Source organism: Camponotus vicinus, unplaced genomic scaffold (genome assembly GCF_025532165.1).
Source record: "Camponotus vicinus isolate PSW18456_S1 unplaced genomic scaffold, iyCamVici1.0 SCAF_14, whole genome shotgun sequence".
Lineage (NCBI taxonomy): Eukaryota > Metazoa > Arthropoda > Insecta > Hymenoptera > Formicidae > Camponotus > Camponotus vicinus.
The window spans coordinates 5,799,131-5,823,825 of record NW_028141950.1 but is presented as its reverse complement, the minus strand read 5'-3'; the positions used below and the strand labels follow the sequence as shown (position 1 = coordinate 5,823,825).

Sequence of the window (24,695 nt, the reverse complement as noted above, 5' to 3'; positions counted from 1 at the left end):
ATAATCAAGCTTAATTAATTTGTTAATTATTACACGTCTGTCGCATAATGGCTTCTCACGCTTCGCTTAGGGAATACCGTCCTATTGACGGCTTTGCCGCAATGTGCCTCGAAAGAGAACAGAGAGATGATGCTCCGCAGAGATTTTATATTCTCTCTTGCGCTTAATATTTAATGATGCTCATCAAGCAACTGCACATTACCAGTTGTTGTAGCAAAGACATCATTATATGTAACTGATGTAACCGCGCTTCCTATTAAAACGACGAATCTGATTGAGTAACCAACAATTAGTCTACATCACCACTTTGTATTTGGACTCGAATCTCTAAATTCACAGCTTAAATTAAATACGTTCTTATTGTATGGAAATTTTTAGTGGAAATTTATTATAATTTGTTTATAGATATTTATGGAATGGAAACTGCGTTTTCTATCAGGTTTTAATTATAATTTTGATAATATTCTTTCAAATTTTATAATATAGTCTTCATATAAATAATATAAATTGATTTTCAAAATTAATACATATTAAAAATTATGTAAAAAAGTATTGGAATAATTTATAAAATGATTTGTGATTTATTTTAATGTTTAAAATAAAAAAATCACATGGCTTTCTTATTTATTTATGTACACATATAAATTAATAATTTTTTTTCATTTTCTTCTGTTAAAATTTTTTGTATGAAAAAATTGTATGCGATTTTATTTATAATGAATAAATAAAATTAATTAATTTATTCATAGTTTCCAAATTAACATTTCGCAACAAAATGTAAAATCATGTTGATATAAGAATGCTGAGTAAGAATATTGCTGTTTACAAAACTAATTTAATTTTTCGAAATATAATATAAAAAAAATAAAAATAAAACAGATTTAAAAATTTACAAAAATATATAGAATGACGTAATATTATTTTTAATTAAAAATTGCAAAAATAAAGTAGGTAACCCGATGGTAAATAGCTAATTCGATGACAAAAAATTGAAATTTGTTCTAGAAAAAGAATAAAAATTCAAACCAGCTGATTTAATACAACCACGAATTATTGTCTTCTCGAGGAGTAAACTCTAATTAAGCAAATTAAATTCATATCAGTTCTAACAAAGTGTGTACACAATGTGTAATGCACTTAACTGCTGAGAAATGTATTCGGTCTAAGGCATTTAAACTCGGTTTCGGCACTTTTTTAAAAAATTAAATCAGTAAAATGCGCAACGTACTAAGTCATTTAAATACATTTTCTCACATTATATACGTAAAGACAGGCGCTTTCTATTTCCACGCAGCTGCTGGAATGCCAAAGGAGTTCGATGCCCTCTCTCTCCCCCTATCCTATTCGAGACATTTCAAGTCCCGCGACGAGCTCTTTAATATCATTGTGCGCGCAGCTCGAGAAGTCAAGTGCAGCGTTTTCACAAAGGCACAAGGCATAACGAGGTAAAACGGCGCGGATACATTCACGGATGCGTCTTGAAAATAATGACCCTTCCAATCTCCAACGGGAAGGGCAGAGGAGGCGAGGGGAGGGGGTGACGGAGCGGCACAATGCGCGACAATGGCGCAATCCATAGTTTGGGGGAACAATGAGTACGAAGCGCGAAAGAATTACACGTTTATATCTGCCAGGTCGGCCGGTGGGGCCCCCGCTGTCAGGAGGAACGAAGGACTCTATCCGTTTCTTCCCTCTACGAGACGTTTCTTCTCTCTCCCCCCTCTCCCCCTCCTCCGCGCGCGCGGGGCCCGATCGTCAGGAGGGATCGTCGGTGTGTGTTCCTCCTGAATGCGTCCCGTGTGCGCCTCGTGAAAGGGAGCCATGGGTGGGCCAACCTGCTGCCCATGGGAACCCACGGAGACTCGGGTTCCTCACCAAACACCCCCGTGGCTACGCGCCCGTCTTACGGAATCCTCCACCGCTGCTTCATCATTCTCTCCCTCTTCGTCGTTCATCCTCCGCGCGACGATCCTTTTCCCTCCCTCGTATTCTTCTATCCATTTTTCGCGACGGCAGGACCTTACGGGTGTTTTGATTGATTTCATGGTTTTGTGGAGAGCCCCTCGGCCTCGGAAGAAAAATCGTTACGATGACATTATGTCACGACGACAGGTATACTTGGAGTTCATTACGAGGGAATCCAAATCTCGTCCCACAATAATTTTGTTGCGTAAATTATCTCGTCCGAGAGGTTTCACGCAGATAGATTTGCAACGCAATATTTTTAACCAAGATTGTCACGACTATTGTTTATTGTTTTTTTAATAATGATACACTGATTTAAGAGAATATCTCCCGAAGTGATTCTTATGTAATTCCTAATTAACAATCTCATTACAGGAAACAGATGCAGACAGCTACTGCAGCTTCCACCAAATCTCATCTCGTGCGTAAGACTTGATGTCGTAGATATATCGATGGTAAAACTGATTCCATAGATTTTTACACGCAGCGAGGGACGACCAAACTGACCAATTAATGACCCGGAGTCCCTTAATCCGGCCATTTGGTTCGCGAATGACTTTTCATCCCTCTCTCCCCCTCCATATCTTCTGGCATAATTCGATCTGCGTCGGCGACCCTCGGGGACTTTACTCGGTCGAATGGCCTAAGTGAGGGTGTTACTGCGACCCCTCGAGAGACAGAGAGCAAGAAAGAGAGAGAGAGAGTTTTAACCTACGGTTGAAACACCACCGTTCCCCATACTAAAGGCATCAGCCACTTATCTGACACGCGCATCGGATTGCGTTCCTTATCGCAATGCTGCACTACTTTCACTACAATCTCTGTCTTTTCCTCTCGCCCCCCTGATGACTACCAGAACGATGGAAAGTAAACGACGAAGCGCGCGCGCGCATCGTAGAGGGAAAAAATATGAATTAGCCACCCTTACGACGCGTTCTCGTAGCTTCAGGATCGTTACATAAGGCTTTTACGTGAAGGACATAGTACGTCTTTTTAAAAATATAAATAAGTAATGAAACTGATAAATATAAAAGCGTAAGAGAAATTTTCTCCTTCTCTGAATTTTACATTTATTTCTAAAATCACGAAAATTCAAGAGAAATTTGTGGATTCTACTCGTAGATATTTATAAACATATGTGAGTACCTAATGACAATTTAAATAAATTATAAAATTAAATTTTACAGATATAGTATTTATTTTAAAAATATAAATAAGTCATGAAACTGATAAATATAAAAGCGTAAGAGAAGTTTTCTCCTTTTCTGAATTTTACATTTATTTCTAGAAAATCACGAAAATTCAAGAGAAATTTGTGGATTCTACTTGTAGATATTTATAAACATATGTGAGGACCTAATGACAATTTAAATAAATTATAAAATTAAATTTTGGAGATATAGTATTTATTTTAAAAATATAAATAAGTCATGAAACTGATAAATATAAAAGCGTAAGAGAAATTTTCTCCTTTTCTGAATTTTATATTTATTTCTAAAATCACGAAAATTCAAGAAAAATTTGTAGATTCTACTCGTAGATATTTATAAACATATGTGAGGACTTAATGACAATTTAAATAAATTATAAAATTAAATTTTGCAGATATAGTATTTATTTTAAAAATATAAATAAGTCATGAAACTGATAAATATAAAAGCGTAAGAGAAATTTTCTCCTTTTCTGAATTTTATATTTATTTCTAAAATCACGAAAATTCAAGAAAAATTTGTGGATTCTACTCGTAGATATTTATAAACATATGTGAGGACCTAATGACAATAATTTAAATAAATTATAAAATTAAATTTTGCAGATATAGTATTTATTTTTCCCTCGTCATATTCACGCAAATGTGAGTCTCCTATTTAAAAAAAAAAAAACTTTATTTATAGCTCGGGAAGTCCGCGTGATAAATGGACAGTTGTATAAAGGTGCGATGGAAACGTAAGCGATCCCGTATAGATTCGGCTCGACAAACGCCATAATCCGTAACAGATTCCTTATATAAAGTATAGTTACATCGTCGTATATTATATCGCGATCGTGTGCACGAGGGCCCCTCCATGTGTCAACGTCTTATTCTTATTCTTAAGGGGGTCCATAGAGAGTCATGGGAAAAAAAGGTTTGACGCGACGCATTATACTCCGAGTCCATTATATCACGGGAGTGCATTAAATTGTTGATAAATAGTTTACTTTTTATAAAGATGCTACGCGGAGACATAGCCCTCCGATCCAAGATTAGATCCAAGATCCTTGTAGTCGCAATTTCGAAAAATTAAATCATTAATCGTTAGTGCTATCGTGTGAAAAAAAGAAAACTTTCCAACAGAATTTCGAAACAAAAAAATATATTCGCTCTCATGAAACATGTATAATTAATATTCAAAAATTCAGAAAAAAAAATATATATATATAATTCTCTTAACTTGAATATATTAATTATAATATTATTATAATATTGTGTGTGTTATATATATTTTTATTTATTTATTTAATTATTTATTTAATTATTTATTTATTTATTTATTCTGTATTCTAAGATATGATAAATCCTCCAAGAAATTAACAAGACTGATTAAAAACTCAGATGTTTCTTTAATAAAACATATTGTTTTAAAAAAAACTTCTCTATTAAATAATATTAAATAATATAAGACGCATTTGAAAATATCGCTGATTGAAAGATCGACTATCATTCTGATTCTTCCAACGAGATTTCAATGCTATACTTATAACCAAGAACCTCAATGAACTGTTTTTCAGCAATAATACACTGATATCATTTAAGAGAGCGAAACACAATAAAATTGGGAGGCAGGCGGGAGAAAACGGATGCGGAAAAGCGATTCGCGCTGTATCTCGCTCGTACGATAAATATCGAGCACGATGATAGATAATTCATTACCGCGCTCGGTGCACGAGAAAGTGCACAATAGTCGAAATCGAACGCGCGTTAATGCGTCGCCCACATTGCAATTGATAATTTAGTATTTTACAATTTGGCGCGCGATAGCGGCCTAAACGTTACACACCTCGATAATCGTTACATTTTCGCTTCCGAATCGTCGATCCGACCTTACATAGTCCCGGTCGAAATTTTGCTATTTTAAATTTTTAATTTCCCATACGTTTATGGATTCTTAGGAAATTTTGATAGGCTTGCTTGATTTATATAGGAAAAATTAAAATTATTATTATTATTAAATTAAAATTATTATTATTATTTTGTATCTCAAATTATTTTTATTTTGTATCTCAAATATAGATAGTTTTATTTTTTAGTTAGAGGTTAAAAAAAAGAGAAGTTTTTGGGAAGATTAAATTAGAAATATATAATTTTAAAGAGAGTAATTGCTTAAAGTATCAAAGACATTAGATTGAACATTTTTTCTTAATTTAAATCAATGAAAATGTCATTGATTAAAGCAGAGAGTGATAAGATTTCGAAAAAAATTAGTGAATATTCCACTATTTTCAGAAAATACTTATTTTGCTTTGATGTGTGTTTCGCTGAAACATCAACCACCATCATTGATTCTTTTCAACGAGATTTCACTGTTTATAAAATGCTATACTTATAACTGAAGCCATCTACTATCAATAATAATAATACACTAATTCCATTTAAAAATTAAGATCGAAAGTGGGGGGAAAATTTCGGGTAAAATAATAAGGAACTGACAGATCGTATTGAATTGGGAATCCTTTTTTTCGAGAGCGATGGATCTCCAAGAGCGAAACCTCCATCCAAGCGAATCTATTTACGATTGAAGCGAAAAGACTCTCTCGGGGCTTCCGAGAAGAGGCGGGGAGCTGGTCGCGCGATACTCGGAAGAGCGGACGATCATCGGGATGATCAATGAAATGGACCGCGGGCGTGTCGGTGGCCGATCTCTCTTTCAGAAGCTCGGACTCGCACGCAGGATGCCGTACAGTGGCCTCACACATCCAGCCTCCTCCACCTCCACCTCCGCGTAATTGATAGACTGAGACGCCGGCATAATAGCAGATAATTTGTCCGCTCGTCCGAGCACAATCGGACTTATTTTGCCGGCGCGAACGGACGCGCCGCATCCGTAATCCTTTTTTTTCTCTCTCTCGCCCGCTCACCCACCCGCACGCAAAGGGGCCCCCCTTTTGGAAAAGAAGAGTGTCCTGTTACCTGGCGATATTAATCCCGCCCATTAAAATCTGGACGAGTGAAAAATAGTCGCGGCCAGAGGACGATCCGCCTGGCTACCTGTTTTTGGGACCCGCGGACGGATGCGCGGATGTTGCATCTCCCGTTTCGCTCGGCATGATCGATCGGCCCGCGAGTGCATCGTGTACATTGTAACGACGAGCTTTTGATCGCGGCGATAAATCGCGGGTTGAAGCGATCGATCTTTCCGCTCCACCGCTTTGCGTGCAATATCGAGGTTTAATTAAAACCCATAGGCTGACATTCGTAGAGAATTTCGCTATTAAATGTATTTCCCAGGATCAGCTGTTCCTTAAGATGAAAGGTCTTAAAACCCTCTGTCAGTATAATTGCACCTCGGACTTGCACCAAAGAACAAATTCATCCCCATCCTTGAATTTTTGAAAAAAATTCCAGCGGAAAAAAGGAGGGGCAAGAGGAGTTTAAGTTTCTTTCTAAGCAGACACCTAACGAGCGCGCATAATGTCCCCATTTGTCATAAGCACGCTTCTTTATAATGCAAGGTACACGCTTCTCGTTCGGGCCCGAAACTCGCATCGACCCGAGTCCCCTCGGATCGCACGTTGGGGTGGTCCTCGGGCCTCGGGAGGGAGGAGGCATCACGCTGCGAGAGACGAGAAGTACCTAATTGAAATGTTCTCTTTCATTTATTATTCGGTAAGCGAGAGATGTCATCTCGTGCAGAGGAGAGGAGAGGAGAGGACGCGGGGGCGCGGCCGGAGAAATCGGTTTCGACGTCTTCGAATGCGACGGGATTTATGCGCGCGACAGAGAAGGAGAGTGCAACGTCCTCCCTCGGTCTCGTTGCGTCTATCGAGAAACTCTCGAGCTCAATAATCGTAGCACGGACGTTTTAAATCCACGAGAAACTCGGCGTTTTGAAACTTCTCGTCCGACAATACACGTTGAAAAAGATATTTTTTTATATTATTTATATATAATTATTATATAGAAAAATATTTTAGATAAAAGTTTTTCTTGATTTTGAGGAAAATTATTTTATGATTAACATAATTTTGTTCCAAATGTAGATATTTTCGAAATCCCGAGATCATTGTTATTTATTCTATTAAATAGAATTACGTTTGTTTTTTGTTATAAAATTGATGAATATTTTTTTCATTATTATGCATATCGAAATATTACGATGAAAATAATAATAAAAGAATCTATAAAATATTTCATAATTTATTTTAATATAAAATGCAATATTCACATGATGTCTTCTCCTCGAGAAACCAAATATAATTTTTATCTAAAATAGTTTTTCTATAAAACTATATTTTATAATTTATAATAATTATAATAATTTATATAATAATTATAATAATAATTATAATAATTTATAATATAATTTATAATTTACATATAAAATTTATCAAACTGAGGCAAATATGAAAAATAAATACATAATTGCATAGTATAAAGTGTCGAAAAATTAGAAACTACTACGTTCATTACCGTAATTAGATCTACGAAATTGATAGCTTCTCTGCTATCCGTCGTCATTTAATTTCGGTATGAATCCTAGCTATCCTTGTCAGTGCAGGACAGGATGCGCGTCACACTTATCATTATTATCTCCCATTACAAGCTTATCTCAACGATATGCTCGCGACAAACGATATACGCGTGGCACGGCTACAGCGGAGTAAACTGCAGCAAGCATTACAATGATATGTAAATCGATTTCGCGTAAGCACAAGCGTTTCGAGACGTAGATCTACAGAATTTTGCAGCGATAAATCCGCGGATTGAAATGATCGCTCCACCGCTTTGTATGAGATCGAGGTTTAATTAAAAATCCATAAATTGACATTCATAGAAAATTTCTTATTAAATTTTTATTTCTTCGACGCAGGATCAACTGTTCCTCAAGATGAAAGATCTTAAAATGTCAGTATAATTGCACCTCGGATTTCAAAGGACGAATGCTTGCATTTTTCAAAAAAATTCCATCGTCTTAGCAACTCGTCTACGCATCTCAATTTTTATTCTAACATCTACCTTAAGCTATTTTTGATATTTTAAGATTTCAGAAATTATTTTTAATTTATAACTTTGTCGAAAACTTTTCTTTTAAACCTCCAATAATCAGTGAGAAACTGCTTGTTTACTGCCTATTTAACATGCAAAGTAAAAATTCACAAAATCCCCACATAAATTAATCCTCTAGGAAATTCATAAGAAAATTGAAATTGAAAATAAGCTAAAGTTTCGAAGAGAATTTTTCGGAAGAGAACATTATCATCAAATTATCGCTATCAATCAAAGTAACGGAATATAAGAAAATACTCATGTCGAGCAAAAGCTTGACATGAGAAGACTTTATCCCCCGGGTAACGTCAAAACGCAAACTCGGCGCTGTCTGGTCCATCGCCATCAAAGGTCCGCTATCAGACGCACGGAGAAAATCCAGAATCTCGTTCGCAGCGAAAGGACGACGTCCTGTTAGCCGTGCAATCCTCGCTCGTACGCGCTGGATTCAATCTGCGCCGCGATACCACGTGTACCGTGAGTTCGGTATCAACGTCACGGATTTTCCGATGGCGTACGAGAGAAGAAGAGGAGCCAGGCGCCATGGCACTCTTGCAGTTAACGGATAAGATCTCTTCATCCCCGGTCTGGGAAGAGGAGAAGAGGCAGAGAGGGACACACCGGTGCGGTTTCAACGTCACTCGCCCCCTCTGTCACAAGCTTCTCTCCTGGACGAGAAAGTCCTTCTCTCATCCCTGACGGCTTTTATACGTCGGTCGTTTCGCTTTACTGCCTAAGCTGCCTGGTTACGGCGAGGTTCGCTACGAGAGAGGCTCCGATTTCTTTTTTTTCTACGCTTCTCCTCCATAGCTGTCACTTTAGCATTTCCGATATGCGTCCCGTTAGAGAGCTACCGAGATGATCGGCTTTGAGATGCTTGATTCTTCAAAGGTATTCTTCAAGAAGGATAATGTATATCGGAGACCTTCTTGCAGAATCGCCATTTTTACCCAGAGCTTTTCAGAGTTCTCCTTCATTTTTATAGGCGTGAATATTCTTCCAGATCAGGATCTTTACGATTTTTACTGTCCTATTTTTATTGCAAGAATCTTGTGTACTTTAGACTTAAATATAGGGAAAAATTGCCACTCATAATGTGACGTGATTTTCACAATATGACGTAAGAATGAAATCAATTATGGCGCTTTGTATGTGATTTTTCTAAGCATTATTTCTTTAGTTTAATTTTTAATTTTTAATAAATATTTATAATTTAAATATTATAATTTTTAAATGTACATTAAAAATTATATTTAAATTATAAATATTTATTAAAAATCAAAAATTAGATTTTTAATATTAAAATATTTTTAATATTTAAATTATAAATATTTATTACAATAAACCTCCTCCGGAAAAATCGAAAGATTTCATGAAGCTTTGAAAAATTGCGACCGCGACTTTTATCTGTCTATAATAAACGCACAAAATGGAGGATCTCGATAGGAATATTTGAGAAGAATTAATTGGAAGAGAATGCATGCATAAAAAAAGTAATCAAAAATCTTAGATTACATCACGGCGGAGTGATCAATTACAAATGGACAGCCTCTCATTTTTTCTGAGAATTATAAGCAACAGATATTGCGAGATTAACGACGGAGACGTGCATCATCGCCCCTGTTGGCGGGGGCTCATCGCGTTTTCATTATTCCCGTTCACGGTGAGAGAAGCGCGAGGGGGAGGGTCCTCCCGCGGTCATCGTAAAAATTCTAATTTCGCCAACAGTTTCCGTCTAGCTCGTCGGCGGCCATTTATCTGCCTCTGCGCATCGCGCATTTTGCATCTCGCGTCCTCCTTTTTCGCGTCTCTCGTCGCGAAAATCTCGCTCATCTCGTTAACCGCGCGACTGGTAGCGCGCGTTGCAAAAATAATGAATCTTCCTATATCTCTCGATACCCTCGGTAACCGCGAAGCCACCTCGTGAGAGAGCCGGGGTCGCATTTCCGCGCCTTCTCCTGCCCCGGGACATCGGTCAACGGGAGAAATACGCGCCACGATCTCGTTAATTTCCACGAGAGAGGCTCGCGACTCCATATTTACCCTGGAATATTTATCTACTCCGTCCATTTTTGCGATACGCCTCCAATTATCGCGCGCGCGTTTTTAATCCGACTCGACGTCCCTTTTTATACGCAATATGCATACACGGTGTACATACATTCCCCCCCGACGTGCACAGCGAGCGATGATGTTTACGAGCCCTCGTGGCTCATCGCGTTCCTTTCCTCCCCCCCCCCCCCCCCACGTGCTCCATGGTTCATCCGCCCGCGCCGCTTGACCGTAAAAATTCTAATTTCGCGTGCACCACCGATAAGACGGCGAGCTCGTATATCTGGACGACTGTCCGCCTCGTCGGGGTTTACGAGATGGGATCTAGGGGTTACACGATTTTAAGCAAAGGATTTCCATAATTTATCGATCTGTCCCCCGAATTGTACCACGACGCGTTTTTATAGCTGTACTTTATCTCTCCTCTTTATCCGAATTATCAATAAAATTGTCATAAAATCAATTAACAATTCCAACAACTACATCATCGATGAAGCACGAATGTATCCTAAAATATTGAAGTAAACATCATGGAATATAAAATATCAGGATGATTTTTCTTTCTGGAGATGTTGAAGTAAACATCATGGGATGAAATGTAAAATGTCAGGACGATTTTTCTCTCTGGAAATGATCGAGAATCAACTTTGATCTCTCGCGTTGCGCCTTGGAGAATTTTTTAGAGCTCTCCAACCCCTTCATGTCCTCATTCTTCTTGATATTTTTCGCGATTCTTCGAAGATGCAGCGATTTATTTTAGTAAATCAATGATACGCGACTCTTTCTTTCTCTCTCTCTCTCAGCCGATTGTCTCCCGGACGCATTAATTGTATTTCGCTTCCGCGCAAAGTCGCCGCAAAGAGCGAGGTCACCGTAAAAATTCTAATTTCGCCGGCTCTTTTTCGCGGCGCGGCCGTATATCTAGGGTACTCTCCCTTATCGGGCTTTATGGTCTTATATACGTTATGCTTTATATTTTATAGCGTACACACCCTCTCTCTCGCCCGTTCCTCGCCTCCTCGACGCGATTGCATGCGGAACGCGCCGCTCGTTTCTCCGAGAGAGCGCAGATATTATGCCGTTGGCGTACTTGCTCCGGTTCTCCGGACTCGGACAACACTCGTTCCACGCTTTTTCTCCATTTCTCTCTCTCTCTGTCTCTTTCTCCTTAACCTCGCCTAGTCGCGATCGCCTTCATTTTCTCTCCCTTTCTCTCGCTCTCCCTCTGTCTCTCTCGCGCCGACGTGTCGTAGGAGGAACATTTTTCCGGAGCATTACTTTTATCGGCCGACCGGCGGTCGTACGTGAGCCAGGTCCGCGATACTATCCGCTAATTAATTGCCATGAAGGAAAATATAAAACTCCCCCCGTGTGCGCCAGCGCAAAAATTCAAATCGCGGGGAGGAATCGGTTTTTAGGGACGTGCATGCGTGCGCTCGTCCTAACGACGACGAGCTTCGTGTCTAATGGCAGTTTCGACCGGCGAACGTGACAGAACGCGGCCGGTAATGACAGCTCGGGGGGGTGGCTCGTTTAGCGACAGCAAATCCGCGCTCTATAGCGAAATGAAAGTGTATATATATATTTTTTTCTTCCTCTCTTCCCTTTTTATTGCGTGCAACGCGACGGAGTAACTCGATGTCGCAACTTTTGCCGCGTCCAGGAGCAACTCGTTTCTCCATCGATGACGTTTTCCTGGCGCTTCTGGTCTCCAGACTCGAGACAAGATGATATCCGTCAAAATATTGTATTGGAAATTTTCGAAACCTTGAATTTCTTGAGTGAATCTTTGTAGCAAGAATATTGTCTTGTTTTCATTTTATTAATAATTTTTATCTGATACTAAGCAATTGTTTAAAATGATATTTAATTTTTAGAATATAATTTAAGATGTATTTATTACTATTTGCGTCATTCAATTGCTTATCAAAATAATAAACAATTTAGCAATTGCATATGATGTAGAATACAAACGGCTGACTTGCACATTAATTGGCTCTGAATTTATTAATAAATGCATTTTTATTTATTAAATAAAATTTTTTAAGTTTGTAATAGATATAATGATATTTTTCTCATCAAATTTACAAATATAAATATTTAAACCTTTTTTTAAAAATCATTAATCTTGGCAAGACTAATAATTTTTACAATTTTAGTCTTGAAGTAACTAATTAAAAATCTTGTCTTGAATTTCGAACAAGACAATATCAAGAGTATTCTTGATATCTCGTGCAATCTTAGTCGTAATGCAACGTTGTCTCACGAGGTTCACACGTTTTATTCTTGCCACAAAAAGAACAAATCCTTCGGTTCTTACTCGACGAGATTGTAGATTTCTCGACAAACAAAATTCGCAGCTAAATCATTTTGAAAAAGACTTTAATATACATTTCGATGAACAATATTGCACAGATGGAATAGAAGAGGTTCGTATTTTTTAAGCGGAAAGTACGCGATGATCACGAGAGTTCGTGTTTAAATTCAAGAGTCATGGAGTTTAAAATTTATCTACCCCATCCCCCTCTCTCTTACCCTCGTATGGCGAGGCTGGTGAAAAATGTCGGATGAGATGCACGCGAGGCAACGCGAGTCGCAACCATGTGTGGCTTCGTGTCTAATGGCAATTTCGCGTAGCGACTGACAAAACACGTGGCGGAACTTGCAATAATTACAAGTCGATCGAAATTCGGAGCGATAAGGTCGTCGTCAACATCCTGTTGCCGATAGAAAATTATTATTCCACTATTTGGACGAGAAGACCGATCGATTGGCCTCCATCTTTAGAATCTGAATGATTCGCGTAATAAAGAGTACCTACACCCGTCGATTTTGATCGGACGCGTCTCCCAATCAAAGCCGAGGACTATCAAGAGCAAAATCACGTCGGCCAGCCTTCCCTTCCTCCCCCTCTCTCCTCTCCCCGTCGATCCCGTTATCGATATCGCATGCCTATTACGAGAGCAGCTACACGAGCAACAAGTCCTCGGTCTTTTACGTGCTAAACTTCGCTCCTCGAATAGACAGATAACATTCAGAAGTCCTGCGCGCGCGATTATCGCTCTCTCGTCGCTGGCAGCAGCCAGCCGGGCTGGTTGGCGGCCGGTGTCATCTCGATATCGCGTTATCGTATCAGATATGTACGTCCATAACCCGCAAGGTATTACGATTCACTTTGGCACAATGGATATTGTTGCCGGCTGACGTGTGACTGACAGCGCCGCGGCTTTTGTATATGAATGCGCCTCTCAGAACTTCGCTCTCGTCGCTCGCCCGAGAGAGAGAGTTATCGAGGGATATGGATTTCAGGATCGATTCAACGTGGATTTAACGAATACATCGTGCACGCAGAAAATTCCTACGGTTTTCGATGACTTCGTTCACGTCGCACGCGAGAGCGATAATTTTGCTCGCCCGACGTATAATATTGTAATATCTGTGAAAATATATACGCGGAAAATTATTGATATTGAGAAAAAAGCATAAACGTAAAATTCTAAAATTCCCTGCAAAATAAAAATAGGATAAATAAGAGAAATATATATATGTAAAGTTATAATTTAATCTCTGTAAAATGAAAAGAGTTATATCTGCTTTTTCTTTTATATATATATTTCATATTTATATTATATATATTATATATATATTATACATTCACAATAAATATTATAAAATTTTTGGATTTTTCAAAATGAATTACACTTATCATCTTGATGTGCATCAATTATTATTTGTAAATAAAAATCGTAATTAATCGTAATTAATTTGTAGATAAAAATCGAGTTTGATATTTTTTATCGAAATGCGAGCGAAAGAAAAATGTGGGAGATTTAAAGTTGCGTTTGATTGGTGAGTCGGGGGAAAAAAGCTTGTCCCGATTGATCAATCAAGACAAAACTGAAATTAAAAAAAAATCATAGACCGATAAAATCGATGACAAATCTTACGACTCTGATTAAAATGGGTTTTTAAATAAAATAATACACAAGTTTGACATGTGAGGCTTGCGAGACAAAGAAAGATGCAAGTGACAGAGCAGATCCTCGAGCAAAAATGGCGGCCGAAATTTTCCGGCGGCGTCCTTCCTCGGGCTGTCAATTCCTCAGGAACGTTCCTCCCGCCACGTGAGCGCGAGATATTTAAGAGTCGCCCGGATAACGAAGCGCGAGACCCGCTAATGAAAGGCCCTGTAGCAATAGGACCGCTAATTAACAGCTTCTCGGGGAGTTAATTTGAATACAAGCTGGCCGGGCAGCTTACACGTCGCTCCTGTGTATTCGCCGCTCCCCCTCGCCCCGCGTCCCGACTACGGATGTTACGATACGCGCGTATGTATGTCGATGTGCGTGTCCTTATACGTGTGTTATGTATAAGCGTGTGTAGCCCGATTCTCCTGCGGGTTCTGCCAACCGTAGGAGCGACTAATTTAAATACACATGTCGATGCGTGCGAAGATTGCACCTATCGAGCCAACCTCTCGATGCCAAAACCGATGATGTACGCGCGAACCATCTCGTTCCCGTCTGCGCCAGTTCGATAGAAATGATATGCCGATCGTTACATCTATCCTGCAGACTGTGATAGGCATCATGAGCAGTTTCTAGTCTTAGCGTGTCAATTTTTTATCCCGGTGCGAGTCCATTACACGATGACTCTTTGCAAAAGTGTATATCATTCCTCAGAGAGACTCTGTGTCTTACAAAAATAAACATTTCAGGTACACTTGCGAAATTTGTAACGCAAATCCTCGAAGAATCATTAGACTATACTGGATCGAAACTCGTCTTGTCTTTAGCTTTTATTCGCCAGGGAGAGATGGAGAGGATTGGACACACATGGACGATTAATGTAGGTACTAAAGGTTTTCTTTGTTCGAGCCTGACACGAAATGTCTCCTTTTCGCTGACACAAGTGTCTCTCGCGCAGCCGGTAGCAGACGATGACACGCCGAGGAATGTCAGCCCGCGTCAAGGTGGCGAAGAAACGGGCCTGCTGGACGGACAGGATAGAGCTTTGCATACGTCCGGTTAGTCATATCGCTCAGGTGGCATTGAATCCGCTGAATCGCTAATGAGACTACCAATCGATGAAGAGAGAGAGAGAGAGAGGGCAAAAAAAAGAAGCGACAAACTTGCAACCAGCCAGGCCGGTTTCGCCTGCTGTGCTATTCTGTGGCTTTTATCTGCTTCGTTCCAACTTGTTCGACATCCACCAAGTACGAAGCACGCGACGGTACGTCATCCAAAGAGTTCGACATCAGACTACTAGATATGCTGGATTTTCCCACGAATATCGATGCACCATTGTGGCTGATTTTCTTAAGACGCGTGCGATGTAAGCGTGTCATTAAAGTGTCATTAAAGTGTCTCATTATTCTGATATATTATTTTGTTGTACGCTATCTCTCTCTCTCTATGCAAACATGCAAATGCGGTGTCACGCGAGTGGGTAAGGAAAGACTTGCTAAATGATGCATCCGATTGCGCGATATCCCCACGATCGCCATTTTAGCGACGACACTTTTACCGCAAGGCCTGGCACAGACGGCGGGATCGAAAGTATGATATCGAGAATTATAAACGGGCGTGTCCGAGAAACAGCTGCCGCGCGATAGCGGCTATCCCGATAAGGTAACTTAATTTCAGACGTGCGTATGTATACTTTTTCTTCCATCTTCGGGGAAACACCTTATCGAGCCATTAACACAGTTAGCACATTAACGTCGACTACCAATTATCAGACAGGTTGCGAATCATACATAAAATTAGTGTATGTATTTGTATCTAAATCATGTAGATATTTAGTGGAAGACTTGTGTTACTTCGAGAAGCCGATCGAAAGAGATCTGCTTATCATTAAATTATTTAAGCAATTTTTTGATGTATATAAAATATTATATAAATACTTATTAAATTATTATTATTATTAATATTAAAATATTGTTATGTATTATATATATATAATATTAATGATAGGAAATGACGTCCAAATATCCATCTAAGCAACGCGAAGCCATATTGGTTCGTGAGCAGTCACGCCTATGATCTTCGCGGCGAATCAAACTTAAATCCTCGAAAGTAACAACCCCATCAACACAGAGGGTAGATGCTGTCTGCAGCCACGAAGATGCGATCAATATTATACTCTTCTCCCTCTCTCCCTCTCTCTCTCTGTCTTTCTCTCATTTCCAACCCCCTTCATCCGTTCCTCGTGATCTTTCTCTCTCCTCCCCCCCCTCTCTCTCTCTCTCTCTCGCTGCCCTTTCCGCCCTAGTTAGCCCCTATCCTTCTCGTACCTTCATCCGTTCCTCCCTTCGCGGTTTCTCCCCGTCTTTCTTCTCCCTCAGACTCGACGTCCCTTGCTACTCTCTCCTCTATCGCAGGCTCTTCATCCTCCTTTCCGCTCCCTCTCGTTCGTCTCTATCTGCCTCTCTCTTTGTCCATCGATGCTCTCCATTCCTCTTGCTTTCCCTTCCATCTTTCGCGGTTCCATCTGACTTTTCCCCTCTTTCCCGCCTCGCGGTTTATCCATCTCTCTCCTTCCGTCCCTTATCGTTCCTTCTCGCCTCGCTCACCTCTCTTCTGGTCTCTGCGTCTTTCTCTAGCCACCCTTCTGATCGCCGCCCCCGCCACGACCAAGCCGTGACGTCACTATCGTGGGGCGCCATCTTGCCATCAGACAACCAGGGTCCTCCGTTATCGTCCCTCTATACAGCCGCATCCCCGCCCGGCTTTTCCGACCCTCCGGCAGGATCCCCGGCAAGAATACCGCTCCTGGCCTCCCGCGTTCCTCTGGCGACGAGCGAATTCGCCGGCACGCAAATTAACGAGATTACTCAGGGGTTTTCGACCCTATCCACTTTGACGCTCCCCGCGCGCCTTCCTCCTCCCTCTCGCCGGATCGCCGCTTCCTTTGTCAACGTGGATGTCGTTACGACGCGAGAGACAACGGGCCAACGAAAATTGCGGAACACCCGGCGTCGATTTTCGGCGAAGTAGAGTTCAGGCCTGAGATTACGGAAAAGTAGAGAACGGGATTTGTATCTCGCTAATCCCGGCTCTCATCGTATTCCCGTAATTGACAAGAAAATTACACATAGGTCCTACACTGTGTATCCTTAATTTAATATAAATATAATATTTTTTGCAGAACGAATTAAAATAAATATCGCGTAAAAAAGTATTAAATTAAATTAAATTTTAATTTATGCAATAAAATTTTCCTAATTAAATTTAAAAATTGAAAGAGAGATGTCTATTCCTTGAAAAAAACTCCATCAAAGCAAATTTAATTCTATAAATCCCCAAAATTTTATATCGTCGAGATTTTTTTAAGTATGAGAATTGAAGTGTCTCATAATAATTATTTTTCATTTACGGAGAGAGACTCGCCGAAATCCACGGGGTCCAGACGGATTAACGAGCGTGTCCCCGTCGCTACATAAGTGTGGCACTTGAACCGTTACTTGAACTCGACCCGGGATTGCATATTTCCACGTTGGAAGTGGAAGTGCGAGCCCGTTCCTCTCTCTCTCTTCCGTACCTACCGCAACCACGTCGTGTGTGACAGAGGCGCGTGCCCCCACAAAGCGCACTTGAGGGATGACTCGAGTGCCGGAGAGTTGCGCGCTGGTAGTCGAACCTTATTGTTTCAACTCACGCGGCTAAAACCCCCCATCCTCCTCGTGAAGAGGATTGCCGGGGAAACGGAAGGAAGAGGACCACCACAGAGTGCTCTCTGTCTCTCTCTCTCTCCTTCTCTTCCTCTCTCTATTTTAAATTCCTTCGCACACCCGCTTCGGCCAATAACGCTGAACCGGACGTCTCTATTGTATTCGCGTCGCGCCACTTGAAGAAACAGATTTGCAAGCTGAATAAGAGGACGTAATTCAATTTACACGGAAAAGATTCTAATGGAACTTTTAGATCAAAGTTTGAGCTTGTCGAATTTTATAATGTAACCAGCATAAGCCTTTCAAGGTCTTTCTCCCCGACAGAATGATAATTGAATTAATTAAAATGCATCAAGATACTCTGCGAATCTCTCTGAAACTGAACCAATGAAAATGTCACTGATTAAAACAATGACAAGATTTCACCGATCAATGAATATTTCATTCATCTTCATGGCAATGAAATATTTTATTGAAAAATCCATTACTGCTGATTCGTTCTTCCCATGTTAGTGAGATTTCGCTGCTTGCTATTTATAAGCAGTGAAACCGATATAAAGATTCCATCTAAGAGAGATGTTTCGCAGGCAATCTTCTGGAAATACCCTTGGAAATATCTTCTTTCTCAATCATTTCGCAAGCAGGTATTGCCAGTCCTTTCGCTCTCTCATCAGCTGATTGACGTATTGTCAGCTGATCGCTCTCTCTGATCGGAGAGGTGCAACTCGCGGGAAACTTTAGCGACCGTATCTGAAGAAATTCCATGAATCGCATCGGACCTATCCGGACAATCGGCCGGATAGGTTTCGCAACTGATTCGCAGCATATGCGGCGCACTCGAGGGAAGTGCCATGCGGCGTCTGTAGTGGCAGCGCGTGCCTGACAATGCGCACTCTCGCGTCGAGAGTCCTCTCCGGGCGTTCTTCGGCTTTGTGTTATCGACCCCACACACGAGCCCACACAAAATGCACGGGGCACGTAAGCCGCGCGTTAACGAGTAACTGACGTAATAAGCCACCCCGGAAGACAGCGGCTGCACGGCTGCTCTCGTTCCGTTTTACTCTCTCCGCTCGCGAAGCGGGCCCTGCAAGCGAGTTTACATTACGCGAGTAACAGTACAACATTGCTCGCGTACGTACGTTAACGTCTGTTGCGGTGCATTGTAATGTCTAAAGTTTTTATTTTTATCCTTACAAGGATTCCTTAGCGTCGTTTGAAGACACAGGACTAATCGTACGCTGAATTGGTAAGGGAAAATTTCTATCATTTTTTTTTTTAATTGAATTATTTTCACTGAAAATCAGTAATTCTTTTTTTAGTAAATTAGAGACCTTCAGTGAAAATATTTATATTTTTTTTCCTCCGTCTTTTCATCTCACCAGATGATGGCAGCACAATTTTATTGAAAAATCAGTAATAATTATGTATATTTGCAAGACGTGGTTTTCAAAGCTGTTTCTATTTATTTTGAATTTCTATTTTTTGAGAGAAACTTTTAGATATAATTATCTAGAATAAAACTAACATTCAAAAATTCAGAATTATGTACATAATATTTTCTTATTTTTAATTTTAAGATGTGATCATAGATTTCCATGTGTCTTACCTAAACTGCGCTTTACATAGAAAAGTGGTAATTTACAATTGAGCAGAATATATAGATTAAGTTAAAATATATACTTTATATCATATTTCTCAATTATTAAAATATAAATTATTTCATGCATGGGCAAATATTTATTATTAAATTATAAATAAATATTGATTGATATTTTGCCCTAATTTAATAATTACATTCTGTCCAATTATAAGTGATTGCCCTGCTTTTATTTATAATATCACTGTTAATAATCTAGATATAATATAAAAATCTATAAAAGTGTAAACAAAAATCTTAGTTAAAAATACAAATACATCGCGATATAAATTTATCTCATATATAATTTTCTTTAAGCATTTTAAGATAATCCTGCCTGAAGTATTATCACCATCGTTAAATCTTTCAATAGGATTTCACTGATCTCATTCAAGTAAGTTCATCTAAAATATTAAAGAGCGATAATTTCCGTAACATTGTTCGAGGCTCCGTTTTACGAAACATGATCGAGAATCGTGTTCAAGACGTCCGATACGCTCCAACAAACATGAAACGATAAACGGTTCATAGCCTCGCCGGATACGGACGGCCGATAACCGCGGGCGCGAGCCCAATTTAGCCCAAATTAGGATCGAGACGCGAATCGTGTTTCGCGCGAGCACAGCCGATGAACGTCGTTGCCGATTCATCGTGTGACGAGTATCGCGTCGGCCTATCTTCACCGGGCCATAAATCTGAGACGATATTGCGCGGTTTGCGCAGATTCAACCCGTCTCTCGCCCGTTCTCCGCCCTCTCACCCCTTTCCCTCGCTCCCCGCCCCCGCTTTCTACCCTCGTGCGCGCCGTTAGTTAGAGATTATGCCGCGGCGTACGTGTGTCACAACGCTTGAGGAATTTATGCTTAAGCCGATATCTGCCCCGCTCGCGTTTTGCATACTACCCGCACCCACCCTCGCTCCCACCTCCTCCAAACACACACGCGGTAAGATCGCGCGAGGCGATTGCGCTCGCGAAATTTATTAATGCCCCCTTCCAAGGCGAACGATCGCGGCTCCAACTTTTCAGCTCGCAGAAAAGGGTTTCTACGAAGAAAACGAGTCTCGGAAAATCGAAATTCTCAGGCTTTAGCTTGACATCTTTTCGCCCAAAACTTGTATAAGGACACTCTACACAAGGTGACACTGAAATTTCGACGATTAGATCGAACTACTCGCTCGCGAGACATTTTGTAAGGTTTATTGGACGATGTCCGACGACGCGAGTCGGCAAAATGGCGATGTAAAAAAAAAAAAGAAGGACGAGGAATGGAAAATGGTGGCTGGGAATATTGTCACCGGTCACGTAAGAACGGGTCCGCGTGCGTGCGCGGGGGCGTTCACGATTTCCGGTCGGAAGGTCGAGCCAATGAGAGAGGCGAGCACGTCGCGTGACACGGAGCGATCTTTTTCACGCTCACGGAACACGCTCCACCCGGTGAAGGGAAGCCGGGGGAGTCTCGAAATTATCGTCACCACCGTCACCGTCATCGCGTCATTCCCGCATTGCGTCCCGACACTTTTAACGCACCGCAATGTTACGTTATTCCGCAGATTTTAATTACAGACAAGAAATTATACGGTCCACAAAAATGTTTGTTCGGTATTTTTCCTTCAGTCGCCTATAATTTATAAACTGCTTTGGGAGACCTCGGATATTTTTGTTAGAATTTTAATCTCGAGAGGCGCTGCTCTTCCTTTTCTATTACGTATTTTTTTAAAAAAGAAAAATATATAATTATGTAATAATTATTAATTTTTTCACATGATATATTTCTTTTGATTATCACATGAGATATAAAATATTTTTGTAGAATCGAAATCATGAATAACTCGGCGTCCATCGGCAAAAAATTAATAACGTATTCTCGAAACTAAAATTCCAACGAGGTCTCATAAAATAATTAAAATTAATAATCCCTATAATTTTAATCTACAATAAGTGTATAAAAGAAATTTTGCTATGGGTCAAAATTGATGTGCCATGCATGCAGCTGGACAAAATAAAATTCAGAACCGAGTCACTCATCGAGATCGATGGAAAGTATCAAAGCCCATCGATGAAAGACACACACATGATCAGGATAAAATCCAATATTCGCGAAACGGACTTTTTAAAAAAGAAAAATATATAATTATGTAATAATTATTAATTTTTTCACATGGTATATTTCTTTTGATTATCACATGAGATATAAAATATTTTTATAGAATCGAAATCATGAATAACTCGGCGTCCACCGGCAAAAAATTAATAGCGTATTCTCGAAACTAAAATTCCAACGAGGTCTCATAAAATAATTAAAATTAATAATCCCTATAATTTTAATCTACAATAAGTGTATAAAAGAAATTTTGCTATAGGTCAAAATTGCCATGCATGCAGCTGAGGATAAAATAAAATTCAGAACCGAGTCACTTATCGAGATCGATGGAAAGTATCAAAGCCCATCGATGAAAGACACACACATGGTCGGGATAAAATCCAATATTCGCGAAACGGACGTGTAATTGAATCGACGATCTTCGTGGCCATTTATACGTCGGCGCAATTATAAGCCTCGATTCTCGACACGCGGGATTTCGAAGCCCGTCGTTTATCTATCGCTGGGCGAGAGATGACCGTAGATTACCGGCATCGTTTCACCGCGGACTCCGAGTCGCGGGTCGATCCGAATATATCTATATATATATATGTATATATCCGAACATTTCTCATGAATCACTGATGGTATCGCATCGGGGCACTTTTTCGTTCGTGGCCCGTGCCCGGGGCTCTCATTTGGAGCACCGCGAGCCCCGCGGTTGATAGGTGTCGCATGATTGAAAGGTTCGCCCGGCTCGATCGATGATTCCATTCCGGGCCGACCGGCGACTTGACGAACGCCGGAGACCCCGGGCTCTCTTAAACCGGCGAGCAACGCGAGATCCCGGCTTGAGATACATCTCGAAGAGCCCCGGTGTTCTATCGCTCCGCGCGCCTTTCTCGAACTCCACCCGGAGATATTGAGATATCGACTCGACGCGGTCAACGTCTCGAGCTATTAGTCCAAGAACCGAACGGCAGGAGAAACTAAAGGCGGAATGGAATTTTGGAGAATCGAGAAGCGAATGATCCCGTGCTTTCAATTCGTATTGAATTGCAATCAATCTAAGATTAATAGCACAGAGTCATATATAAGGTGTTAATTGATGATGGTACGATTTAATGAAATTTGTTTCGTTTTTGAGAAAATTGATTTTAAAATTATTAACATATTTATACCTTTTGTGTTATTTAGATTTTTACTTCGCGATTGAAAAATATAAAAGTATATAATATTCCATTAAATAAAACAATTTAAAATAATTTAAGTTACTGAAAAAAATATCCAGATAAAATAATTATTTTTTCAATAGAGAAAATATTATATTTCTTTATATTTTAATAACTACTGTCAGATTATTACAAATCACTTGAATTTGAAAATATTGTGTTAATAATTTTTAATTTTCAAAAATAAAGCTTTGTACGAAAAAAAATGTTATAATAAATTTTATAATAAATTTATTCTATATATTTTTGATTAATTTTTTCATGTAGATTCATTATTTGTGCTTTCATTTATATCACCAGACAAAATACACCTTATATATCTCTGTAAATTTAGCCCGAAACATAATATAAAAATTAATTCGTCGTATTTCTTGACGAGCAAAGACAGAGATGAATAGTAATAACTTACCAGCAAGTGCGAGAGAAAGGCGGGAAGGGTAAATCCGTCATGAATGCAGTAACCTCCCCCGCTAACGTGGCTTCTCAGTGGGCCTACCCGCCGCTATCAGAAACTAATCCGGCCATTAGGGTGACTTCGCAGGCGCCGGAAGAGACGTCGCTCGCCCTTCGAGGGTTGGGCGGTCTGTGTTTGGCGCCCTTCGGCGTCGTCATAAAGCGTCGATACATCAAGCTTTGCATGCCTGATATGGGAACACCTCGTGCACTGCCGTTGCGTCCGAACGCGGGGACGAACTCGGTAACTTTAAATCGTGGAATTACTCTAGAAAGCGCACCCCGGCAGCGCTTTCGTGAGAAACTCGCTCGTTCGCTGAGACATCCATTATGCACGGGCCTATAGTTTAAAATTGTAGGTATTCCCGACATCCCAAGTGATTCAATTTGGATCTGCAACAAAATTTTTCTTATATATATCGCAGCATAAAATTTTAGAATAGATTTTAATTTTATATTTAATTATATATTTGATTTAATTTATTTATTATTTATATATTTAATAGATTTATATATTTAAATATTTTTCTCCTTTAAAAAATATTATTTATAATTGAATGATAATTAAAAAATATATTTCTTAAGATAAAAATATTAATACTTGTGTATGAAATATTTATTTTGATACACATGAAATATTTATTTTGATTATCGTTGAGTTCCATAAAACATTTTTAAGACATGGATATGACGTTCGCCAAGGGAAACTGATTGCAATGTGAGAAATAAAGATACATATAAAAAAATGCGGTCACGTAATGTTAAGTCTGGCATTCGAAAATTTAAAATTCTGCGAAATCACATTCGCAGATTTCTCATATGATTTATTACATGGAATTAATTTACTCGTTACATTTAACGTGTATATCTGCTTGTGTACAAATGCTCCGTGTGGATTTATATTTGACTCAGAGGCGACGAAAGATTTCCAAATAGATCCTCGGTAGCTGCAAAGCGGCTATCGAGAGAGAAAGAGAACAAATCGCCATTGATCCTAAAGAAACAAACGCCGCGCCCTAAGCAAATACTCGAGAAGGTTGATTCCCCGTTGACGTCGGTGACTTGGCGTCAATTCATCCCGTGAATCCGAAGCCGAAGGGGAGGTAGGCGGGGATCTCGTGACAGCCCCCGGACTTTTACGCACGTCGCTGGGGTGCGATCGGCACGTGCCGATCTCTGTGGGATAATTTGGGGAGAAAAGGACGCCAAAATCGAAAACCTACCATAAACCGGTGACATTGTGCAACTTGACGGGTCGTTTCTGCGACGATCCACTTTGGGAGACACCACGTAAGGGATTTCGATCAAGTATATTATACACATACGCCTCATATATCGTGCACAGGATGCTTCACAATCC

General features: G+C 39.9%; 2 pseudogenes across 2 annotated transcripts in view; one reads left to right on the top strand and one right to left on the bottom strand.

Annotated features, from left to right (window-relative positions):
• LOC145965149 (uncharacterized) overlaps window positions 1-24,695 on the bottom strand; it is an 88,893-nt pseudogene that overhangs the window by 31,052 nt on the left and 33,146 nt on the right. The window contains exon 4 of the transcript XR_014436631.1: window positions 23,292-23,728. The product of XR_014436631.1 is annotated as an uncharacterized LOC145965149 (transcript). The remainder of the gene's footprint in view (window positions 1-23,291; window positions 23,729-24,695) is intronic.
• LOC145965628 (small ribosomal subunit protein uS5m-like) overlaps window positions 15,077-24,695 on the top strand; it is a 40,531-nt pseudogene continuing 30,912 nt past the window's right edge. Inside the window, exon 1 of the transcript XR_014436770.1 lies at window positions 15,077-15,287. The product of XR_014436770.1 is annotated as a small ribosomal subunit protein uS5m-like (transcript). The remainder of the gene's footprint in view (window positions 15,288-24,695) is intronic.